The sequence below is a fragment of the Ambystoma mexicanum genome, chromosome 2q (genome assembly GCF_040938575.1).
Source record: "Ambystoma mexicanum isolate Mex_15411 chromosome 2q, UKY_AmexF1_1, whole genome shotgun sequence".
NCBI lineage: Eukaryota > Metazoa > Chordata > Amphibia > Caudata > Ambystomatidae > Ambystoma > Ambystoma mexicanum.
This window is the reverse complement of record NC_090924.1, coordinates 350,119,192-350,131,733: the sequence shown is the minus strand read 5'-3', so window position 1 is coordinate 350,131,733 and position 12,542 is coordinate 350,119,192.

The window sequence follows — 12,542 nt, the reverse complement described above, 5'->3', positions numbered from 1 at the left end:
GGGTTAACAAGCACAACACAATGGGCAGTGTACCAGTACTAAACAGCAGTGCACTAGTTCACAGGAGCACTATCTCCACCCTGCCACCCGAGGCACAGCCCTTGATATCACTTCTCTCAACGGTGGCACTACACTGAATAACGGGCACTGCACAGGGTCTAGCCGCAGCGCCCAGTCCATCTGTCCATGTGATCACCAGCTCCCTATTGACCTAACCAGAGCTCAATTCTTCCCCACCCTGATCAGGATTATAACCCAGCCCAGACTTACACAGAGTGGACAACTTCTTTACTACGGCCTAAACAGGAACTGGACAGCCCAGGACCCAAATCGGGCATCACCTAAACATAATATGTAACACAAGGACAGAGCAATTGGGATGCATTATCCCATTCATTTTGGCGTAAATACCAAGCGCTCAAACACAACTAAATATTTTTTTCTGCTTCCCTCCTCTCCCTCCTTCTCCGATGACAACATCTGGAAATTGTTTTGGTTCTTAAATTTACAAATATGATTGAATATATTATTATTCTGCCATTGCAATATGTTTTTAACAATGTATGATGGATGTATTACAATTCAATGAAAACTATTCATGGGGCATTCCCCACACTTTTTGCACATATGTCACAAATCATCACTTGTCACAACCACCACTTGTTGACATGTACATTCAAAATAAGAGCCTTGAAAAGGAACCTAGAGGTTGAAACACGTGTCGGCTGACCACACAAGACTATGGGCCTCATTACGAGGTGGGCGGTAAGGATTAAAAGGCACCGGTAAGGAGACCGGTGCCGGTAAAGCCTTACCGCCCTATTCCGAGGTCCCTTAGCGGGTCCCGCTGTGGGCGCCTTGTTTAGCAGGTGCCCTTAGCGGGAGCCGCTAAGGGACCAGGGAGCTAATAACGGGCCCACTATTAGCAGGCCCGTTATTAGCTCCATCCCCATTCCCATTGAGCTCTATGGAGGCTCGAATGGGAATGGGAAATGGTTCTCAGAATGGGGACTTACCGGGTCCTCCAAGGTTGGAATGACCTGGTAAGTCCCTATTTCGCCAACCCGGACCCGGAATGTGGTAAGGGGGTAGCCATGATGCTAATAGCACCATGGCTACCGCTTACCTCGTAATGAGGCCCTATATGTCTTCTTTATCTTAATAAAAACCAGTTGGGTTTCACTCAAACAACTGTGAGGATATTCATCCTTCTCCAAAAAAGCGCAAGGTATCCCAGACTCTGCCTATTACTCTTTACAAAAGGAGTTGAGGGCTCCACCTTAACCAATGCGTGACCTTGCTGCTAACTAACCAACTCACCACATCTCAGAGCAAAGCGCTGGAAGTGTTCCATACTAGGGCCCACCCATTTCCTTGTTCTTTGCAAATGTACACTTCTCATCAGTAAGAGCGAGTCCAGCCTTATTGACCAATTGGCATACCTTGTCTATAGCAGTATTATGGTGTTCCCAGGAGACACCTTAGATCAGAATGTTGTTGCTGTACTTTAATCAATTCTTTTATGTGACATATCATTTTCCTGATAGTTCTCTGAAGGATCTTTGCCCCTGAGAAGACCCCAAAGGTAAATCCCTTAGACAAATGTGTCTGGAGAAAAGTGTGATGTATCTTGCCTTTTCGTTGAGGGCTATCTGGTAATATACCTTTCTGAGGTCCAGCTTGGAAAATCTTCAGGCATCGTTGAGATAACTACTCATGTTATTTATGTGCATTCCTGGATGAAATTCCCTTTCAAATGCCTTTTTAGCCTGCCGCATGGTGATACACAGGCAGATTTCAGTTTTGGAGCTTGTTGTTGGCACTACCCCTATGTGAGAAATTCGTGGCATGGGGACTGTGGTGGGCTCAATGGTGTTGTCTTTATTCAGATTTTCAATCTCCTTTTCAAAAGTGGCTGTACATTCATTTTGCTCCTACTATAATGCTGAACTGCTGGTCTCACAGACTCATCAAGGTGTTGGTTGACTTGGTGCGCTTGTATTTTTCCAAGTCCTTGGAGAGGCAATGGATGGCGTTCCATCATGTGGTGTCGACCAGTTCTCACTTTTACTCTCTGCGTTGTGAGAAATAAAACACCACCTACAAATTACGCTTTGCAAATGGTGTTTTATAATGATTCCCTAGAAATCCACCTGGTCTTTAGCAGGTGCTAAACAAAGGCGTATTCCATTGAAATCCCTTGGTTTTCATACCTTGTTAGAGAGTTCAATAAAACCATATTCAATTCTTCACTCCACCCATTCCTAGGCATGATTTACAACCCAATCACTGCATGGGTTGTCCCCTTTATCCTGTGGGAGAAGGAATGCATGTAAATGAGCCACAGTGGCAGATTCTAATGAAGAAAGAAAGATGAAAACATCAAAAACAGTCCCAGCAATGTGTATCTCAGCAAATTTGAACGAGGTCCACACCCCCTCTTTCCACCACTTCCTATGAAGCGGGTAAGCGAAACTCTGAGGTGGCTACATACCTCATCTATGGTAGTCCTGGACCACTGCAAACCCTCCCCACTCTCCACACCACAGAGTAATCTTCACAGAAACGCTGAACCCCTTACCCCTTACTCATCCCCATTTAACAGCAATTGTAAATGCATATCTCAAGTAAAATGTTTCTTGGCTCCAAGCTTCTACATAGTAATTTCTCTAATCCCCATCCACTGCCCTTGTTATATATATGAAGTAAACATTCAATCACCATCACTTCAGTAACTCAGCATTGGTCGCAGTCACACAATACATACAAATGTGACCGCAACCCTTTCATTTAAGCTTTCTCCTTAATGTGCATCTCCTTCCATTGCGGCAGTGTGGTAGAGTTTCAAAATGTTCGTCCACCCTGTTCTTTCACCAAGGATCATTGTCTCTATCTGTCATTCCTCTCCAAATTATGGGCCTGCACCATCTACAATCTCATTTATGTCCTTTTATCACATCAGCTCCTGTTACCTCCTGGATAGTGCGATCATTTATAGATGCTAAATCTTCACCTCCCATTCAAAAATCAGTGCGAAGGGAAAGCCCTGCCTATATCTGACATCTTTGTCCCTTAACCATATGGTGAGTGGCCTACACATGCTTGGTCTTTGGAGAGTAAACAAAGACCAGTACTTGTATATGTATATCTTTCAACCTCTAAATTCAACTTCCATTTTGCTCCTGAGCTTTTGGATAATCGCCGCCTTCTCTCGATAATAGTGGAATCTCACCACTAAGGTTCTTGCACTTACCCTGTTCTTCATTCCTATTTGTGACCTATCCGTGACTACTCTTCTCCCTCTGCCAAAAAGATAGTTAATCAAGAATTGAACGAGGCACTGCACAGACTTTCCCTCCCTTTCTGGGAAGCTGAGAAAGCACAGGTTGCACCTACGTTTCCTATTGTCAATGCCATCCAGCTTCCTAATGGTCTCCTCTTATTTCCTCACTATGTCCAATAGTCTGTGGTCTCTAGTCTCTCTGGTTATTTGCTCAGACTCAGTTCTGAAGACTCTCTATGCCACATCATCCATTTCATGACTATACTCCATTAAGGAAGGTGTCATTTCTGTTCTCATAGATCTGATTTCTTCAAGTAATTGTTTTACAACCCCATTCATTGCCACATTATCATCTTCCTTGGACGTTGTGGAGTTTCCTGTGTCCTCCATCTTCAGGTTCAGTGTGGGCGGGGTGACTGAACGCCTCCACCTGACCAAGGAGGCCTTCTTTCAGTTCATTTACACTTCTTGCTCCTTGCCCAGACCCCATGCAACCTAACCCCCATACTTTGTAAATGCTACTTCACCACACACCTGTGGTCTCCGGTTGTGGGGGGGAATATTTTAAGGGACACTGACCCAGGATTAGATAGCCTGCTTGGGGTCCTGCATCACACCTCACCCCAATGTTCACATTGCTTATCTGGTCTGGAGTCGCTTGCAGTCGCCATTACACACTTCCCATAAGCACATCTCTCATCACCAAAGTTAATCTTGCCTCCAGACTCAATGCAGGCGTAGCTGCATGTCACTGCTCCACTCACCCTACATCATGCAGACTTTTTGTGTCACCCTTCCCTTTACATTTTCTTTGCTAATCTTGCTTTGTAATGCAGTACTTATCAGACACAAATGAGTTCCAAAACAGGTGTATAGGGCATACAGGGCTCACCCACTCTTCCTCACGCGGGCTGCATTCCTCGCCAAGGCCTCATGAGGGCTGTTCAGTCTCCAGGCCACACACACTCTCTCCGCCTCCGCCTGGGCCTCCTGCTCTCTCCAAAGGGTATGCCTGCATTCTGCATCAAGGATTGGGCCCCATATCATCAGACTCACAGACTCTATCACACCTCACAAACCACATTCATCTGGGTTCCCGTCACTGAGAGGCATGCCACCTTGGCTTCCCCAAACCGTTTGAGGGTGTTTTTTTCCTTTTGTTAGTGTGACATCAGTGGGAAACATGGGGCAGTGGATGGAACTTGTCTATTGAGCCATCATATTCCCTACAGCCCCTGGTGGCCTCTTCGTTCTAAACTAGGGATTAGGTGAGTTTTAGCTCTACTTGCTCTTATTCTAGCTCAACCAAGTCTTCCCTGGGCTCTGTACAGTTACCCTGACCTTTCTCCACTTCAGCCCCAATAGACTCCATCTGCCACCTCTTCCTCTCCCCTCCTCTGTTTCCTTTCCCTCTATCTTTCCCTGCTCACTCAGGACCTCTCTCTTGCTGCCTTCCATCTCTTTTCTAAGCTCCCCTGAACTGTCCCTCCTTCATCACATTCCTTTCCATGTTACACACTCCTCTCGTTTGCCTCTCTCAGGTGCTTCATCCTTATCCAAACTCATACACTCTCCCTTTGTCCTGTCCCCTTTGTGTACCCCTCCCTAATCTGTAATTGGGACATTGATCCAGAAAGCAGTAACACTGTTCAGGGAAGAGGATGGTGCCCTCTAATTGGCTGTGCCCGATGGGGATGCTGTTCTCCTATGTGTAAGTGTGCTGCTGAGTGGGCTATGACTCGCCAGTTAAAGGGCACATTAAGGTGGTTCACCATCTTTTATATATTTAATTATTGTGGATGGTTGAATCTTTCCAACCTTTACAATAGAAGAAAGCATATATTGAGGGAGCATATAAGCGCGAAATGGAGGGACTGTCACGCGGACATTGGGGCATGGATGGCGAAAAACTGGTTGAAGCTAAATGGGGGAAAAAACAGAGGTCCTGGAAGTTGGCTCCAGTGAACCTTTGACCTACTGGATTTGTAACTTTTGGCCGGATACCTTCGGCCCGTGTCCTGTCCCTAGGAGCTGTATGAAAAGCCTAGGGATAAAACTTCTTTCTGCGTGGTCACGAGCGGCTCAAATCTCCTCAGTCTGTCAGGCCGGTTTCCTGAAGCTGAGAATACTGAGGAAGGCTCTGCCCTTTTTGCCACCTGGCCATCCTTCTTTGGTGGTCACTGCCTCAGTCATTGGCTCTCTGGATTATTGTATGGCATCTATTTGGGCCAGCCTGATTTTCTGATCCAGAGACTCCAAACCCTTCAAAATGCTGCGGCACGTCTGGAGCTGGGGGCCCCGAAACTCTCCCATTCCAGTACATTGCTAACTAAGCTTCACTCGCTTCCGGTTAGAAGCCGGAGCAAATTTAAAATCTTGTGCATTGTGCACCGTTCCGTCCAACGTATAGGTCCAGCCTTTCTTTGCTCTAAACTCACCAACTATGTACCGGCACGAAGGCTTCACTCTACAGGTAAAAGCCTTTTGGTGATTCCACGTTTTCGCATAGCCGGACTTGGAGGATGTTCCTTCTCCCTCTTGGACCCCACCTTGTGGAATTCTCTCCCACTGTCTTTACTTCAGATATTTAATCACATACACTTCTGTAAAGCTTTAAAAACGTTTCTTTTCTAGGCCCTTTTTTCTGCTTCTTTTACGATCTTTCCTTTTATCTAGCACCCAGATGCCTTTGAGCCAGGTTCCTCCTTGCGCTTTATAAATGTAAATACATACATACATACATACCTACATACATACATACATATACAACATTTTCAAACCATTAATACAATACATCATAAAAATGAAAACATCTGTTTTTCTCCTTTCATCCTTCATAAACACTACAAAATGTTAAACAAGTTTATATGTAATTCTACTACAATTAATTACTTCTAAAATATGATTACAATTTTCTGAGATAAAAGACATTAAAATATTTACCATATTTTGCTCATAAAATTCATTTAATTCTTCTTCATCATATAATTTTAGATGTCTCAATAAACCCACTATTGCCAATGCCTTCGGTGTGGGATATCCAAACTGAGGCCATATTACAGAAACTTTGCACCGGTGCAAGTGCAACGTTTGCATGGTATTAGCACTAGGGCAAAGTGGGCCTTATTTTTAAAAACACTGGGACATATTAGAAAACGATTGCACCATGACAAGTGCAGTTTGGCATGGTATAAGCACCTGGGCAAAAATTGCCCCAGTGCAAAAAAGATACATTTTCAATACGTTTTATTACCAGAGCAAAGTTTGGCCTAGTGCTAATACCATTCCGTATTAGCACTAGGGCAAACTTTGCCCTGTTGTAAAAAAAATGCAGTGAAAATTACATTTCCATAAAATGGATCACATAAAACATTGTTTTAATGTCATTCTCTGGGCCAAGAGCATTCCAATATTACATGTTTCAGTGTTTCCACTGTTTCGGGATCCCTACAAAACCTAAATATGCATCTTCTGTTAAAACCAGCTTCCAACGTAAAAGTTTGTATCTAGTTTTACCAATATCGAGCCTAAACCCATAAACTGATAAAGTGATTGATTATCCAGGAAAATAAAACAATATGGTTCGATGGTACCCAAACATTTATGTTCAAATATTAAATGTGATAGGGATTTGCACATATACATGCTCTCAATGGTAGCTATCCAATCTAGTCCTTACAACATGGACTTAACTCTCATAGGATTTTCAATTAAATCATTGGCAGTGCAACCCAGCTCCAGAACCCAAGACTCACACATTGCAACAAATTCACCTATCCATGCATCCCACCCACCAATATTTCCCCTTAAAATTGTCTCAAATAGGGAATCTTCTTGGGTTTTAAGATGTTCCTATATAATGACATTGATAACCAACGATTCCTTACTGTCAATAATTTCAGGCCCAGTTCATCCCTTATTTCCACTTGTATACATCGGGGCAACCTAAGGACTCTGTGCCATATTAAAGATTTGCTCGCCTCGAGGGCCTTCATTACTTCTGACTGCATTAACTCTGCCCCATACATAATTTTAGGGACAACCTTTCCTTCATAATATTTTATTAAAGGACACAAGGACAACCTGCAATATTTCAAATTCACCCTGGACATCTGACCTGCTAACATGATGGCTTTTTGTTTTAGGAAGTCCTTTGTAATTTTGTTTGTGGGTCTGGAGCAAATAGGGAATTCCAGATATGTCAGGGTATCTACTTTATCAAGCATCTTGCCATTTTAGGAAAATATAGATGTTTGTTTCCCTTTTTGTTTTTCTTCTTGGAAACATAATATCTTTGATTTGTTGGCGTTTACTTGTAGGCCATTATCAACTGTATTATCTGCAGAACAATACAACTTTCTTTGTAGGCCGACTTCTGTACAATCAACAGAAAATCGTCTGCATATGCCAGATACACAAGTCATGTTTCCGCCAAATTTCGGTGGAATGAAACTGGCTTTAATTAAATATTCATGCAGGCCGGACACATACATATGTAGTCGAGAGGGGGCTAATATACACCCCTGTCTAGCCCAGATGCAGTAGTGCATATGCTTTTTGTTAAGGAACCATGGGCATCTTGCCTTACCTGGATCCTTGTATTTGCATATATTTTCCAAGTGAGCGACAATAGACCTCCTGGGATTCCCTACTTAGCCAATTTAGACCAAAACTTGGCTCCTAACCTACAACCTGTTTTTATGCCCACTGCACTCCTCCGCCCTTGACCTTTCTCTACCTACGATCTGCCAGCACACACTGTTAATTACCAGCATAATTTGTTATTTATGATCCTCATTTTCTGCTAAATATTTAATGTAAATATATCAGAACTGTTCCTCCACATGCCTTGTTTGATGCCTGTATTCACTATGTACTGTCCAGCACCCAGATACCTAAGGGTTCGGCACGCACTACAAGTGCCAAATAAATACATTTAAAAAATCTCTATCGACCAGGTCAAATGTGAAGGACAGATCTAATGAGGCAATGTTTGTTACTTTATATTTGTGACCCTTTGTCATTTCATGGAGACTTTTTAAAACAAACCCATTTAAAGAGGCTCCCATTTCTTTTCCAACACCTGTCTGGAACATGCTCGGCCGGCCCACACTTCCTGCCCAGGCTGTTAGATTAATCAATATGGTGGATGCAAAAATCTTAATATCGGCATCAATCACCGCTATTTGGTGTTAGTTTAGTGGATCCGAGTGTAGCCCCTTTTTAAAAATATGTACAATGTATGAGGTTTCCTATGATTCTGATAGTACTCCGGATTTTAAAATGTAATTCAAATATAATGTTAAGATTGGGGCCCAGGTCTCTGGCGAAGATTTAAATAGACTATTTGCCAATCTATTCGGACCAGAAGCATTGGAGCGACTTGCTTTCTTAATTATATCTCTATTCTGGGCCCTAGCATTGCAGTACTGTGGGAAGTTATGTGAGACATTACTCTTGTTTCCAATACCACCAGGTACTACACAAGCAATTTTTTTCAAATGTACATTTCTGAAATGAGTCCCCCAAGTATTCTCAGATATAGGGATAGATTTAATTAAATCCTGATGTAGAGTCAATGAATTTGTTATAGCCCAGAAATGTGCATCTTGTTTCTTAATCATAATGTGCAGCACTGGTTCTGCGTCCCTCTGTAATAATTTGCTTCTATGTGTCTTAATCCAATTACGATATGTCTGATTTTTTTTTTAAATTTTCACTACAAGGGTTTCCTGGTCATGGAATTCCTTTTTGACCAGCTATATAGCTGCTCTTAGATTCTTCTTTTTCCTCCTTATTTCACTATCAAATAAATGTCTATTCAAATGTCTTGTCATACCTTTGCCAATGTGAAAGTTATCCACCATTCTGTTCAGCAAAGTTTTGATAAAAAAAAGCATACCCTACCGTACTAAAAGTTGCCACTTTCCACTCATAGGTAGTGTCAGCCAATACATCATTTAAGCAACCATTCACCAAAGTCATGCTTCTAACATTTCAGGAGAAACGATTTTGTCCCGGATTTATAGTACCTTGCAAAAGTGTATTTTCTTCTGAATTCCTTATCACTATGGCGAATTCGGCCGTTACCATACTATGATCACTTAAATTGGTTTGCACCATTGGTTTGCCCAGGCCATCATTCATAACACAAACATGCTTTTCTATATTTCATGTACAGATGCCAGGACACTTGATGTATTGTATAGCTTTGTTGAGCTATGTAGAGTGGAGATTGAATCATCCATATGCTCTGTCAAAATACTTGCATGTAAATCCTCTGGCTCTGCTTCAGGAATGGGTATTAAAAAATATATAATCGCACCTTCCCACTAACCTGCGGCTCAATATTTCTCTTTTTCTTCCTTTCTCTTACCGCTAGTTTTGTTTCTTATCTCAGCGGTTTACCCGTTACTTGAAGCATTTGTATTGGTCACGTTGTCCAGGGATAAGGACTCTGCTTCCATCATGCGCATATTTAGGCAACGTAAACATTTCCTTGAACCTTTATTCTTCATTTTATTTCGCGTTTTCTTTGCCTATTTAGCGAGCGATGAGACTGTCTTCAAATGACTTCATGTTGGATGATTTGCCTCCTCAATCCTGCAATCTTGAGACTCATTTACCTGTATGATATTAATATCTTGTTCATAACAGATGAGTAGTAGCTAGGGTCTCCATATTAGTGAGATTACAATAGCGTTCCATCACTAACAGTGGGCCTCGTTACAAGTCAGCCGGTCCGGAAACAATGGTGGCGATAAATCCGTCGCCACCATTGTTTCTGGTACGGCTGATTCCAAGTTCTGCAGGCGGGAGGTGTCACTCCCACCAGGTCTGACCTGGCGGGAGTAATGCCACCCGCCTGCAGGTGGAAATGTAAACAATGGCTCCGTCATAGACGGAACCAGTGTTTCCACTGTCCCCATCCTGATGGAGTCCTATAGGACTCGATGAAATGGGGATTTACGGAATTCCGCCTCTGAATTACCGGGTCACCGGGGTTGTAATGCCCCAGTGATTCCAGCAATCACGGAGGCGGAATGGTATTTCGGGTCCGGCGGCAGCCTGACGGTTTTTCTGGCACGGCTACCGCCGGCCTCGTAATGATGCCCAGTGTCCTTTAAGTCCTGGGCTATGCCATGTAGTGCATATCAATTAGGCTTGCTTCATGAGCAGACCTACCTGATAATAAATGAGGTGCAGGTACATTTAACTGTGGGGCTGGTGCAGTATTGCTAACGTTAGACGCAGCAATAGATGTAGCACAAATAAAGCCCTCTATATAATTTACCTTTGAGAACAGTTAGGCTAATGTTGATGCCTGCACTTTGAAGTCATCTCTAATGACTTAAAAAAGTTTAAATAAAGATGTTAAAGCAAAGTTAAGGGCATAAAACGCAGGTTCAGTGTCCTGAAGCTGTGGTGTTGGAGAGTTGTGCAGAAAGAAAGATACCCTCCTTGAAGATGGTGGTACATAGGCAATGTCTGTGGGAATGGGTGACTCCCACAGCAAATACATCAGGGGAGAGCGACATCCTATATTGCTCCTGGGGCTGCTGAGAAAAAGAGCTGGTTACAGTTATTTATCTCTGCAAAATTAGGATCTATGTGTTCCAAAAAACTCTTACCCTCTAGAGCTGGCTATTATTTTGGGCGGTGATCATGAACGGTCCTTCGCTGCCCACGCTTGTTTTTTCCATTCCAGTCGGCACGTAAATTTCATTGCGACCCTAAGAGGTGCTTGCATTAAATGGGGACTATCCACGTTATAATCATCGTCTACTGGCACCCCCTTTGAAATACACTCCCCTTTGCTTTGAACAAGCGGAAGTGAGAGTAATATTTATTTATTTATTGGACATTTGTGTGGCGTCTACACACAGGCATTGCCAGGCACCACAAGACAAGATGGGGGGACATGGGAATCAAAAAGTAGAACAACAAAACCGGTTATATAGGCTTCGTCACAATCCTACCATGCAAGTGCATGACAACGGTGTAGGTGGAGGGGGTATAGCGAGAAGTGCAGGAGTGGGGTACCCCCAAGGGTGGGGGCGTGCCAAGGTGGTAAGTGCCAATGGGAAAGGGTTGGGAAAGGATGCTGGGGGGGACTGACAGGGGGTTGGTCTGGCCCCTGTAAGACTCTGACGGGACCAGGCCCCAGTCGCAGCGGCAAATGGAGAGTTAGCATGGGAGGGAGAGAGGGAAGGAAGAGGAGAAAAGGAAAGTCTTGAGAAGTTTCCGGAACTTAAGAAGATCTGGCTCAAGTCTGAGGGGCCGAGGGGAGCCAGCCAAGGAAAGGGATCTACCTCTCTACTTGGAGAAACGTTTGACCTGCAGAGAGTTGGAGCCAGAAGACTGAAGGCCTCTGGCAGGGAGGTATTTAGGGAGGAGGAACTGGATGTAAAGAGGTCCCAAGCCCCAGAAAGCCTTGTGGCTGATGCAAAGGGTCTTGAATTTGATCCTTGCGGTCACCGGGAGCCAGTGGAGAGATTTTAGGGCTTGAGAGAGGCAGTCTCTATGCTTGAAGCCAAGGATAAGTCTTGCAGTCCTATATTGGATTATTTGAAGTGGGCGAAGGGAGGGAATAGGCAGGTCGAGGAAGAGGCTATTGCAGTAGTCAAGCTTAGAGAGAACCAGGGAGACCTTGAGCTTCTGGGGGAAGGTCAGGAAAGGTTGAATGCCCCTGAGAAGATGCAACTGAAAATTGGGCTTCTTGGCAAAGTCCATGTTGTGTGGAGAGAAAGAGAGAGAGAGTAGTCAACGATGATCACAAGGTTTTTTGCCTCGCAAGTGGGTGAGGGGAGAATCTCCATGGAGTCTGGCCAGAGAGTGGGGGGGGAGCAAGGAGCAGGCGTCACAATGAGAAGGATCACCGTCTTACGGGCATTATGGCAGAAATCATTGGCAGAGCACCATGCCTGGATAGCAGTCAGGCAGTCAGGTATGAGGGAGGAGGAAGAAGAGCTAGGGGAAGGCAACTTGAAAGAGAGCTGTGTGTCATCTGCATAACACTGGAAATGAGGGGAGAAAGTGGAGATCAGGTGGGCCAGAGGGGCAGGTAGATGTTGAAGAGCCATAGCGATAGGATAGAGCCCTGAGGGATGTCACAGGTGAAGAGTGAGGTGGAGGAGAGAAAAGGACCCATTTGCACATGGGAAGGTCTGTTTGAAAGGAAGGAGGTCAGCCAAACCAGTGCCCTGTCTATGATGCCTAGGGTATCATGGAGATGGTTTATGAGGATGGAGTGGTTTAC